Below are 14217 nucleotides of genomic sequence, written 5' to 3'. Positions count from 1 at the left end.
AAAAAGAATTCTATTAAATGGCCACAGTATTTAATAAAAATGATAAGTAAAAGATTGTGACTTTGATTAAATAGATAGTACAGATAGTACATGACTAAATAGACAAGAAATGTAAATATATAGCTATGGAATAAACAGAAAATTATCTTTTTTATATTCACCAAATTATATCTGTTAGCTAGTTTAGCTCTTTTATAGCTCATCTCACCTTTACAAGTTAGTGGATAAGATGAAGTGCTATGTTTTTAAATATGTGAATTTCTAAAATAATGTATTAATTAGTCCTGAGCTATAAATAATACTGAAACATAAAAACTATGATATAATTCTGAATTTTTAAAATAAAGTTTTACAGAGAAAGGTTAAAAAAGAAAAAGAATCCCCATCTGATGAGCAGAGAAAAGATGACAGGAGGTCATGAATATTGAATAATCTTGGGCTTGAAGAGTTTGTTTCCAGGTAAAGGTTGACCTGTGACCTAGGGGTCATAGTAAAGAGTTGCTGTGGCCTGAGTGATCCTCAGAATGTCTGAGGGCCAGATCTCATTTGAAGATAGTAAAGCTCTGCCTCCCTCATAACTCCAGAAGCATTCTCAACTCAAGTTACCTTTCCCTTAGGCCATTGTGCAACATATTTTCTTCCTATGAAAGAGTTAGGCCCTAACTTATTTTATTTCCAGTTACAACAGTAATTTGAAGAACTAGGTATAAAGGCCAAGATGCCCAAAATTGTAATATTATTCACAATATATGTTTATCATTTCAGATGCAATTAAACATGGTGTCAATAGCTGTTTTGGCATCTTACCCAAATTATAAGAGTGGAAGATGCAATTTGTGATAAATTGGGTCCTAATGGACCACTGGTGATGTGGTGATAATTGCATTTAACTGCTGTTTTTTTCCTGTCTTCTCCTGACATCAGTTAAAAAAAATTAAAGCAAGCCTATATTCTGTAATGAAAAGGGCATTCCTTTGAAATAAATATTTATTCATACATACCCATGTGACAAACCCATACACACTGTAATCCATCAGTAGAGATGGTTACAGAGAATCCAGGTTTTAGATCAACCGAGTGCACAAGTATCTTTAAGTGGCTCTGTTTTGAAATTATCATGAAGAATCTCGGAAATATCTCATGTTGACAGTGGTCTTTTTGTTGCCCTATTCAAATATTTTTTACAATGCATACAACAAGCATCAGAAACCTTATGTTTACTAATTTACTCTTCAGATACATCTCTAATTTCTCATGCTAACAGTCAGATCTCTCTGTGATCAAAACCTTTCCAAATGTGTATATTAATGTCAGTCCACAATTCATTTATACATAAGAGTAGCCATCGTTATTCCTAGGAAACTTACATTTAGTAGACTTATAATTACTAACATACTTAATATTATGTTCTGAAATCAACTCAGTATGATAATTAATAAGCCATCTAATGTTTTTTTTTTGTTTTTTTTTTGTTGAGACAGAGTCTCACTTTGTTGCCCAGGCTAGAGTGAGTGCCGTGGCGTCAGCTTAGCTCACAGCAACCTCAAACTCCTGGGCTCAAGCGATCCTACTGCCTCAGCCTCCCGAGTAGCTGGGACTACAGGCATGCGCCACTATGCCCGGCTAATTTTTTCTATATAGATTTTTTTAGGTGTCCATATAATGTCTTTCTATTTTTAGTAGAGACGGGGTCTCGCTCAGGCTGGTCTCGAACTCCTGACCTTGAGCAATCCACCCGCCTCGGCCTCCCAGAGTGCTAGGATTACAGGCGTGAGCCACCGCGCCCGGCCAATAAGCCATCTAATGTTGACATCTAGTATTAGTCATCAATCACCCAGTCATAGAGATTCCACAAGAATACCCATCAGGACTTATGTCAAGACTTGTTGACCATTCCTGCTTATTTGGGGGTAATGTTGCTGCACTCCCGACAAAAAACTCTTTGCCATTCCTTACCATTCCTTAACAGATAAAGGCACATTTGGTGATTAAGAACTAATAGTGTACATAATGAGGCCGTTGTTATTTCAGAAAATGGCTTAAGGTAGCTTTTTTCAAACTCCCCTTTCTCCTTCATTTCTGCAGGAAATGATAATCCAGCCTATCTGAACTAGAAGCAAATTTGCTAGTCCTCCAAGTTTATGTTATTTCGTGCTGTATTTCAAGAAAATATAAAAAAAATTAATGCTTTGTCTTTTGAGTTCTGTAGTGGGAAATACAATTGTCCATGAAGAAGTAGGTAAGTGGAAGAACCTTGAGATTCAGGGAGAGGATTTGCCAATGTAACCCTCACTGTTTCTTCAATTTGCTGTGATGAGTAAGCTGTACTTCAGCTGAATCCAAATTCAGTAGCTCTGGAATCTTTTCATGATGTGACTTCAGTGTTAAATCATTTCCTTCCTGCCCAAAACATTGGATTGCCATTGGTAACTTTTTCTGTGTTTATATCTTGTGATATCTCACAGGATATGAGTGGGAAGAAGTATTTAGAGCAGCGTTCTCAATCTTAAATGTACAAATAAAACACTTGGCGATCTTGTTAAAATGCCAACTCAGAATCAGCAGGTCTGGGTAAAGCCTGAGATTCTGCATTTCCAGTTGCTACAGGCAGTTCCACTGCAGCTGCAGTAGAGACTAACTTTGACTCTCAGGGATCTAGTGGGTGCTGCAACCTTGCTGCAACACCACATTCCAAATACGGGACACATGGAACTGGTCTTGATTTTAAGGACAAACTGAAAACTATCATCATCCAGGAATACTATCGGTGAGTGTTGTGTTGCTCTAGTGCAGGGGCCATAACAGATTTGCAAGTTTTTTGTGGTTTATGGAGCGTTTTTCACTGGATCCGGAGGTTACTGCTAAAGAGTGACCTCTTTTTATATGTTTTCAAAGTCTACTGTGCTCAGTTAGTATTCTTCTCAGGAAAGGCAGACTATAGGCTTAGCTGTTTGTGGGAAGGTGGGGAAGCAGACTTAGAGTGTGTGTATGAGAGAGACAGAGACAGAGACAGAGACAGAGACAGGAAGATTAGAGGGTGTTATGGGGAAGAACGGAGACCTTGAGAGAAATAAGAAAATATGATGATAATTACACCAACATTTGTTTCTTTTCAGTGACTACTAGCAGTATAAACAATCTATTCTGTGAATGAAGAATATGTATGGGTGAAAAACTCGAGAAGCTGGGAACACTTCTGTACTGGGCACAGATCATATCATTAATAAAGCCCATGGGAGGAAGATTTTTTTTTTTTTGCTTTTTCCCCTTCAATTCCTAGCAAGCAGTGTCCTAGAGAGTTTTTATGGTTTGAGGTCACCAGCACCCAGACATCAATAAAACCAGAAATGGAAGGAGCAGGAGGCCATGTGATATGCAGACCTAAGAGAAGAAGTTTAAACAGCTGAAACTATGGTCTTAGTGTTTACAGTGATTTTTGCACATTATTTTACATGTTCCTCCCTATGCCATCTCACATTCCACTATGCACAGAAAACAATACTGTATGAAATATTCCTATGACATGCAGTGTACCTGTCATTTAATGGTCTCCTTACAGAGTAGTAGAAAAATCCCAGAGGATTATCTAGAGTTCCCTAAGACAAAACTAAGATACAATGAAATCCCCAAAAGTCCTGTAGTGTGACCAGGCAGACAAGATGGATATTTAGGGATCATTCAGTGTCTTGATTGCCTCAAGCTAGTGAATGGCCATTGTGGAGGGTGCTGAGACCATTAGTCTGATAAGTCATCTGAGGAGAACAGTTTCAAGGCTTTAAAGGTGAAGGTAAGAAGGCTGTGCTGAGAAGCAAGAGCTCTTAAAAATATAAGAATCTAGTCCTCTGCTTAGACTGGGTTTGGGGAGTTACACTAGTCTGGATATGTATCCGAATGCATCCAAATCCACCTCTTTCCCATACTTGTTATTAGATGTGTGATTTACTGTGTAATAAATCTTAGCTACAGATTTTTGTCTGTGAGGATAGTTAATAGTAGTAAGAATCACAGCCACGTTATATGTAGGAAATTAGCACAGTGCTTTCCATGGGGAGAGTGCTCAGTAAAGATGATGGAGGTGGTGATGATGGTGATGATAATGATGATGGTGGTGGTGATGATGGTGGTAATGATGACGATGATGGTGACAATGATGATGGTGGTGATGATGATAATTATACTGTCTCAATTTGGATGTTCTTGAAAGCAGAGACAGAGTCAGGAACCTGAGTGCGGGTAGCCTATTTGGACATTGTTCTCCATACACACAAGGAAGGGAGGGAGGAAAGGAGATGAAAGGAAGAGAATGTCCAAAGTGTTGCACTAGTGAATTCATTAGTTTTCCAAGCAACTGGGTTTCAATCTTTCTGGGGAAACTCTGGAATTATGAAGAACCTGCTTTACTAGAAGATGAGGAAATGAGGACATCCATCAACTGACTACTGCCACCCATTGGTTGAAATTTGCCCCCAGGACAGGGCCTCCCTTCTCCCAAATTTCTTTCTCCACAGAAGCACAGTAAAGCAGGTGAACATCTCCAAGCAGCGAGGCAGAAAGAACCTAAGGCACAGTGGCTTGAAGTGTGACACCAACCACATGAGGTAAATTCTCCACCACAGCAGCACTAAAACCAGGGGGACTGAAGAGGTGTGGCATGTACCAATGACGATCTTCTCAGATTCATAGAGCAAATTAACATCACATACTACGTTGCTTGTGAAACTTATGCTATATTCTTTATCGAGTAAGTTTCTTTTGTTTTGTTAATCAATATAATTCTGTGACATTTCGCCCTCCCCTCACCCTTGAAATGGATGCAGTTGCTCACCCTTTGAATTCCTTGTAAGAATATGCTGTTATTCTCTTATGCAAACTTTTCTCTTATGATATTCTCATATTGTTCTGGCATTAGAGATACTTTAAAAATTGTATTAAGTCAATAAATTACATTTCTGGATATCTGCTCTTTAACAATTATAACAGGTTTTCTAGACATTAAATTTAATTTAGCAACTTCTGAAAGGCCAGTTGTTTACAGATAGGAAAATTGAGACTTGAAGTAGATAATTATTATGGCAGCCATAACAACAGTGGAAATTATTGAGATTAATAAATATTGTTAATAGCAATCTTAATAAGATTGGTTGAGTCCAAAGTCTGGCCTCTAGTCTCCCCAGAAGAGCCAACAAATATGTCAACCCCATAGGCTTGGCAGGGAACATTTACTAAGTTAATCAAGTTAGATGGGCACAGAAGAACATAAGAATGCAGGAATGCAGCATCATGGACTCAGTTCCAGGTAATTAATTATTTCCATGTGGAAATTCAAGCAAGAGAGGCCTAAAATCTAAAATTTTATTTGAAATCTTACAGTTTTTAAACTTATGATAAATGATTCAATGTTAACAGAAATCACATTTCTGAGGGTCAGGGAAAGTGTATCTGCGCTCATGATGGTATCTGTGGGTCACCAGTTGTTCATTTCTGTTCTAACCAATATGCTCTCTGCTCTACTATTAGATTATACATCCATGAGATGAGAATTCTCCTCATTCACGTGGCTAAGTAGCTAATGTCTCTGAGACTCTGTTTTCTCATCTGCAAATTGGAATGAGTAATGCCTGTATTCATTTCCTAGGGCTGCCATAACAAGTTACCACAAACTGGGTGGCTTAATATGAACATTCATTCTTTCACAGTTCTGCAGGCCAGAAGTCTGAAATCAAGGTGTCAGTAATTCCATGCTCTCCTCACTTCTGGTTGCTCCAAGCAATCTTTGGTGTTCCTTGCTGGCAGCTGCATCACTCCAATCTCTGCCTTCATCATCATATTGCTGCCTTCCCTTTGTGTGTCTGTGTCTTCACAGGTTCCACCATCATTCTTTGTCCCTGAGCCTCTTTTCTTTTATAAGGACATCAGACATATTGGATTAGGGCCCACCCTAATCAAATATGCCCTCATTTTAACTAATTACATCTGCAAGGATCTTATTTCTAATAAGGGCACATTTTGAGTTATGGGGGGTTAGGACTTCAATATATTTTTGTGGGACACAATTCAACCCATAAGAATGCCTTGCTCCCAGGACTGTTATAAAGCAGTTATTTTAAGAATTTATCTTATTTGAGATACATTGTTTTTCCTCATTTAATGGAATCTTATTTTTCCTCAGTTCTGGAAAATTCTCTTTAAATTTTGTCTCTTTTCTATTCTTTCTGTTCTGTCTTTCTGGAATTTTGATCAGATATACCTTAGAATGTCTCATTTCATCCTTCATATCTCTGATTCCTTGTTTCAAATTGTCCAGCTTCTCATCTCTGTTTTTTGCATTCTGGATAAATTACAGCTGACCCTTGAACAACATGGGTTTGAACTATGGGGGCCCACTTATGCATGGATTTTTAAAAATAAAAATATTGGGAATTTTTTTGATATTTGCAACAATTTGAAAACACTTGCAGACGTACCATGTAACCTAGAAATATTGAAAAATTAAGAGAAATTTAGGTATGTCATGAATGACTAAAATATATGTAGATTCTAGTTTATCATTTACTACCATGAAATACACACATCTGTTATAAAATTAATATTCACCATAATGTACACACTTTACAGAGCATACATGGTGCCACTTGCAGTAAAGAAAATATAAACAAACATAAAGATGCATCATTAAATCTTAACTGCATAAAATTAACTGTGGTACATACCGTAGTACTGAAATAATTTCATAAACACCTCCTGTTGCTATAGCAGTGGCTTGAGTGTTGTGATTATCTACTTAGAATGCTGTATGATTCTAATCATCTCCACATAAGCAGTTAGTCCCTCCAGTAAATTGTGTATCACAGTAAAAAGTGATCTCTCACAGTTCTCATGTATTTTTCATCATGTTTAGTACAATATCATAATCCTTGAATAAAACCATGGGATCCATATGAAGTGCCAGTAGTGACAAAGTACTCCCAAGAAGCAGAAAAAAGTCATGACACTTCAAGAAAAAGTTGTGTTGTTTGGTATGCACTGTAGGTTGAGGTTTGTAGCTGTGATTGCCTGACATTTCAGGATAAATGAGGCCCACATGAGGACCATAGGAAAAAAAAAAATCTTGAAGCCAACAGCATAGCTGCTGTAGTAGGCATGAAAATTTTTGAGAGTACCTTTTTATCTTGTATTGAAAATGCAACCTATATTTGGGTACAGGATTGGTACAATAAAGGCATGCCAATAGATTCTAATGATTCAAGAAAAAGTGAAGTCTTTATAGGACAACTTAAAGCAAAAGGATGTGAAGGATCTAAAGCTGGAGAATTAAATGCCAGCAAAGGATGGTTTGATAATTTTAGAAAGATATTTGGCTGAAAAAAATGTCAAGGTAAAGGGAGAAGCAGATTCTGCCAACCAAGAGGCAGCAGACAAGTTCCCAAGTGCTGTTAAAAAAATCATTGAGGAGAAAGAATATCTGCCTGAACAGCTTCTTGATGCAGATGAAAGTGCCCTATGATAGAAAAAATGCCACAAACAGCGTTTATTAGTAAGGAAAAGAAGAGAGTACCAGGACTTAAGGAAGGAAGGAATAAGCTAACTCATTGTTTTGGGCAAATGCAGTTGGGTTTATGATCAGCACTGCCCTTATCTATAAAGGGAAATGATAAGCACCAGCGTCCAGTCTTTTGGTTATACAACAAGAATGCCTCAACAAGGAGCATCCTTTTCCTTGATTTGTTCCATTGATGCTTCGCCCTTGATATCAAGAAGTACCTTGTCAGTAAGGTGCTGCTTTTTAACATTCTTTTGATACTGGACAATGCTCCTAGCCACCCAGCATCCCATGAGCTCAATGCTGAAAACACTGAAGTGGACTCCTTGCCCCCAAACACAATGTGCCTTCCCTCTAGATCAGGAAGTCATAAATATCTTTAAGGCTTATTACATGTGATACTCTTAGAAGAGGATTGTCAACTCTGTGGAAGAGAACCCCCATAGAGAGAACATCATGAATGTCCGGAAGTATTACACCATTGAAGATACTATCATTATTATAAAAAAATTCATGAAAGCCATCAAGCTCAAAACAATAAATTCTATTGGAGAAAACTGTCCAGATATTGCAAATGACTTCACGGGACTTAACAACAGAGCCAATCAAGGAAATCATGGAAGATATTGTAGATAAGACAAAAAGGTGAGGGGGGTGAAGGGATTTAAGACATAGATCTTGGAGAAATTAAAGAGCTAATAGACCCCACAGTAGAGAAATTAACAGAAGATGAGTGCTTCTTAACCAGTGCCAGATGATGAGAAAGACGATAGAGAGGGAACAGTTCCAGAAAACAATGGACATGTGACAATCTGGCAGAAAGTTTCCAATTATTCAAGACTGCATTTACCCTCTTTTATGACACGGACCCTTCTATGATATGGGCACTGAAACTAAAGCAAATGATGGAAGAAGGATCTTTACCATACCAAAACAATTTTAGAAAAATGAAAAAGCAAAATGCAGACAGAAATTATGTATAATAATATTACTATAAAGTTATACTAAGTGTACTTGCCACTCTTGCCTCCTCTTCCACATTCTCTATGTTTTCTGTGTCTGCTATCCCTGAGATAGCAAGACAAACCCCTTCTCTGGCTAGCTTTCTAGTGTTTTTCCAACTTCATCTATCAGTATAGCTCATATTTTGAGTGGAAGACCTGTGGGCGGAATGTGAAGGATCATTGCTTCTGCTTCTGCTGCCAGACAACACACCAGATTCAAGACCGTGTCTATCCCTCCTGAAGGATTTGCCCAAATTCAATTCAAAGATCAACCTTTTCACCTTGCAAAGGTCCCATGGGTCAGTATTCTCTGTACTGTTGGTAGCTAAATCTGACCCCAGTGGACCACACACCCCTCTTGGCTGCCTGACAGTCCAGGCAAGATCTTTGCTGCTCCCCCTCAGGTCCCCTTCTCTACTATAGCTGCTTTTTAAAGTCAGTCCCAATTCCCAGGCACTCCTCCCCTTCTCCTGACCCCAACATCCTGATTTAGGGCCCAGTTACCAGTTTATATGGGACCAGCAATGCCTCTAAGAAGATGTCCTGTTAAATTCTGGATGTTGTGATGTTTATTTCTGATATTAAGTTGGGACATTCGGCAGTCTAGCAGTGATATTCAATAGAGGACCTACATCAAAAACACATGGGGTTATTTTTACTTATTCATAATCTTGAGCTTCATTCTTGGAAGCTTAGGATGAGATTCTGATTTGATAATTTTGGGTTAGCCTGAGTACCAATATTTTCAAAAGATTTGACTAGCAGAAACAGTATAGGTCATGTACTTATTCCAGAGCCTGGCTCTTGTTAAACATTCAGTACAAAATAGCTATTTTAGTGGCATATTAATATGACTCTGTTACTCAAGAAGCCACATTGGCTCCTTATTGCTATCACATCTGTTTAAATCCCTTACTGAATTTGACTATCAAAAATCATCATATCAGACCCAGTCTATCTCTTAAAACTTACTTCCCACTGATCCCAAACAAGCTCCTTTTGACTCAAGCAAAATTATGTTTTTGTTTTTTTCCCTCTCTCCTATAACTCTGGTCTTACATTTTGTTCATATTATTCTCTCTCATTGGATTGCACTGGTCTCACATCTCTACTCTCTATAAATTTAAAAAAAAAAAAAAAAAAAAAAACAACCACGGACTTTGAAGCACAGCAATGAAAATTATACTTTGCACTTACAGGCTCTATTATTGAGAAATACACTTCCATTCTTAGTCTCAATTTACTGAGCTTTAAAATTGGAATACTAGTAACAATTTCCCAACCTTGTTGAGTGCATCAAAGGACCTATTATCCTACCTAGAACACAGAAATAACTCAATACATTCATTACTTTCTCTCTCCTGTTACCAGCCCAGAAACCATCTGTCCTACAGCGGCAGAGTGTCCTGCCAGCCTGGAGAAGCCTGCCCTTCTTGCTACAGGCCATATGTAAATGTCTTCGGATGTTTCATCGCACTTTTTATTTATGCCTCTTTTATTGTCATTATAATTCTTATTTATTTTTACACTTTATGTCCCCCAAATTATCTTCAATTCCATAGAGCAGGTGTTCAGTCCTGTGCTTATATCCTTGGTATTTGCCAGTGTAGTGCCAGGCTGAAGAGTAGCGCATCACCTTGAGCAAGTTTTGGGGAAGGAGCGAGCTGGCTTTTCACCGAATTCTGTAACTTGTATTTCCCAAGTCTTTGAAACAATTTTCACCTGGTCTTCTTATTCGTGAAATGGAATTAATGCTTATTTAACCTGTTTAACTCATGCAGTTGTTGATGACAGGATGTGAAATAAAGCATATGAACAATTTAGAAGCACTTTTCAAAGAAGTATATTTTGACATGACCTTGCTTCTGGGCTGTATGTAGTTCATGACCACTATTGATGGGAGGCACTATGCCATGATCTTCACACCTGTCATTGCAGCCTAGAAAGTAAGAATAATTGTGAGAAAAGAAATAAGAGGCTTAAAATCATTTAATAATTTGCCCAAGATCTACAGCTAGTAAATGGAAGTCAATCTCAGGACTATTAGATCCCAAAATCCATGTTGATAAGCTATACAAAAGAGACGAATGTTTTAGACAAAGGAAAAAAAAAAACAAAATACCATATTATAGTTGATTACTTCTCTAAGTTCTATTCATCAAAATGTCCTAATATTCCAAAAATGTAAAGAATACTAGTTGGATAAACTGAAAAAGTAAGTGACTGTCCCAAGGGTTGGAAAAGGCACAACCAAAACCCTAGCCCAGGGGTCTTCTGCCTCCTATGTCAGAGATTTTTATGATACCTACTCTGTAATTTAAAGTAATATTTTTTCACAGTTAACATAGACAATTCTGACATGATTTTTAAATCACTATGCTTCATTTAAAATACTACTTGCAGTTATACTGCTGTATTCATTTATTTTAAAATGATTTCATCTATGTAATGCTATTTTCCAGGTGCATATCTTGATATACTGATCCTTATAAATTAACTCCACTCTGTCTACAAATCCCCATCCAACTAGGGTGGTGGATAATTCCATTTCAGTCACTCTGAGAACCTTTTCTTCTTATCAGAGTTTTGACTAATTTATGGAGGCTTAAGTATGTCTTGAAATCAAGAAAATCTTTTCCAGTCCAGTCTATTATTGCAACTATTGATCTTTTTTTGTTTTAATATTTAAAATTTTTATAGTATAATCTTCATCAAGTAAAATGTAACCCTTTTTACAAATACAATTTGATTATTAATGATGCATGTATATTCTAGTATAATATCATCCCAGTCGAGATGTGCAACCTTTCCATCACCCTAGAAAGTTCTTTCACGCCCTTTGCACCCAATTTCCCTCCACCTTTTCCTTAGACAATTGGTGATCTTATTTCTATCATAATACATTAGTTTTTCCTACTCTAAAACTTTATAAAATTGGAATCATAGGTTATGTGTTCTTTTGTATATGGCTTCTTTCATTCATAGTAAATGAATTTTCATCTGTGTTATTAGTTATGATTTAGTAGTATTCCAGTGTATCCATATAGCACAATTTGTTTATTATTCATGTACCTGTATCAGATATTTGGGTTGTTTTTAGTTTTTGGCATCTTCATTTTTGAGGACACAGTGGACTATTTCTATATAGAGTCTCTCTGCTTAGTTTCCCAGGATGTAGAAATCAATGTTTATGGTTATAAATCCCCTAGAGACATATGGCCCAGCCAACTTTTCTGTGTCTTGGATGCCACTTTGTCATGCTTCAACTCCGTGGTGCGTGGCCCTGGCTTGTGAAGAAACCCTCACGTGAAATCTTGAAGGTATTTGGGAAAATAAATAAATAAACGGAAGAGAAGCAATGGAAATGGAATTTCTGCTTTTGTCCATGCAACAAGTCTCCCCTGTGGCAAAGCACACAAGATGGTACTACAAATGGATTGGGGAAGTGGCAAAGTAAGAATGAAAAAAACTCTGGAAGGCTCTGTGGTTTAAAATCTACGTCATTGTCCCACCACACAGTGAACTCTAGTCTAACTAAAACACACTTAACACTTAGCCTAGGGCACTGGAAGTAAAACCAGTGGCCCACATGTCAAAAGGTGAGTTTGTTTTTTATTGTACAGAGTTTTAAGACAATAGTAATCCAGACTTCAATATTTAATTATGTCATGTGTGTGCACACACATGCATGAGTATGCACTCAAGTGGGCACACAGACACACAAACACACATGCAATCTTTTTTTTTTTTTTTTCACACATGCAATCTGAACTTTGTAATAACTCTGGGTCCTTATTCTCTTCAGATAATAAGGTTATAATCTCAACAGTATTTTTTGGTAAAGAAATTGATAAATGTGAAAGACTATCTGCATTTGGTTATTAGTCCACCTTCCATCAAATAATATACATAAAATAAATTGGCCACATTGAATTTATTTCTAAAATACTCAATTGAACATGTACTTGGGAAAAGTAGTGACCTCTTTGGGCCATCAGTGGCTCCTCTGTCTACTATTTTGATGAGTACTCCAATATTTTATCACTCACTTCCCTAATCAATTTGTTGTTGTTCTTAGCACTTACCACATTCTGACACTCTGAATACCCCAGTTACATATTGGGCTACATGTTTGTCTTACCCTCCTGAATGTGAGACATGGGGGCAGGCATCATACCATGTCTCTTTTGACTGAACCCCTGGCACCTAGGACACGGTCTGACATGGAGTAGTCATCCTTATCTATTTGCTAAATGAATTACTTTATAAGATACATGAGGATTTTCACAGAAGACAAACTTAACTAGAGTTAAGTCTGCATATCATTAACCTTGATTGTTTTGGTGTGAAATAATTTATATTAAAAATAATATTATTTATTGTGTGCTTATCATGGGCCAGACAATGTCCTATGAAGTTTCCACATTTCCACTCACTTAATGCTCAGAATGATGTAGGTATGTACTACTAATAAAATCATTTTGCAGACAGGGAAACCAATGCATAGAAAAGTTCAATATCTTGTCCTAGAAGGGAAGGTCTGAGTCCACAGCCTGAGCTTTTAGTGTCTATGATGCAATGTCCCTCAAAAGAGAGCCATCTAAAAGGAAGAGCGTTAGATAAGGAAAGATTTGATTTTGTCAAAAAGATGTTTCCAATTTTTTAGAAAAAAACTGTTTCACAGGGACGTACATACCCTGGGACTCACCCCAGAGTTATGAGGAAGGGCAGGAGTAACTATGGTTCAACTTCTCTTTTTGGAATCACACTTCCTAATGAATGGGAGACTCTTCATTGTGTGAGTTTAATTGTATACGACTTTCTCATTCCTACCTTATTCTCCAAGCCCCACTCTCTTCCCACCCTGACCTTTTACAAGTGCTGGTGAAGAAAATTTCCCAAGAATACACTCCTTCACATAGTCCACAGTTCAGCAATCTGCTCATTTCTCGGGCGGGGGCAGGGGGTGGGGAGGAAGAATACATGCACATGTATGTGCAGTGGTTATTTCTCAATATGTGTACCAGGCATCCTGAACAGGAGGTGGAACATACTTTCAGTTTCACTCCACACAATTAGGGTAGGAGGAAAAAAGCCATGGCCAGTGAGTTTTTTACTGTTGAAAAAACAAGTCTCTACACGCCTGGAGCTCTGACTTGGGGGGAAAGGCGGTACATGGGCAACGTATGTAACCTGCAATTCTGTATCCCCCATAACAATAAGATGAAATAAAAAAAAAAAAGAAAGAAAAAGAAAAGAAAAAACAAGTCTCTGGGAAGAAATAGTTTTGGAGGGAGCTGTATCTCCTGGAAGCCATAACTAGGTTCTGTGGAGGTTCAGGTGAGCAGAACTGAGGGAGAGGGACGGGAGGGAGGAGTGAAGAGGCCCAGCAGACTTTCACAGACTTTAGAGGGGAAAGGCCAGGCCAGAGAAGAACTGGTACTGTGCTCATATCCTGCTGTCATTTTGCAATCTTAACGGAAGTCTCCAATGTTGTACATCTGAGGAAGGTTGCAGAATCAGTGCAGGATGAGGACCAGCAGCTGTTGTCCCCAAAGGAAGGGAACAAACACAGTTTCATTATTTTATATTCAAAGTTGAATAAGCACAGGGCACAAAAGGATGATCTCTGCTTTTCAGATGCTAACTTGGGGATAGCAAATCTGTCTTCAG

At 37.8% G+C, this 14217-nt stretch overlaps 1 pseudogene; it reads left to right on the top strand.

Annotated features, from left to right (window-relative positions):
* The first annotated feature begins 4044 nt into the window (after positions 1 to 4044).
* Positions 4045 to 14217, top strand: part of LOC138384794 (putative caspase recruitment domain-containing protein 17P) — a 12735-nt pseudogene continuing 2562 nt past the window's right edge.

Source organism: Eulemur rufifrons, chromosome 6 (genome assembly GCF_041146395.1).
Source record: "Eulemur rufifrons isolate Redbay chromosome 6, OSU_ERuf_1, whole genome shotgun sequence".
Classification (NCBI taxonomy): domain Eukaryota; kingdom Metazoa; phylum Chordata; class Mammalia; order Primates; family Lemuridae; genus Eulemur; species Eulemur rufifrons.
Note: the sequence above shows the minus strand (reverse complement) of the source record. Positions and strands in the feature narration are given on the sequence as shown.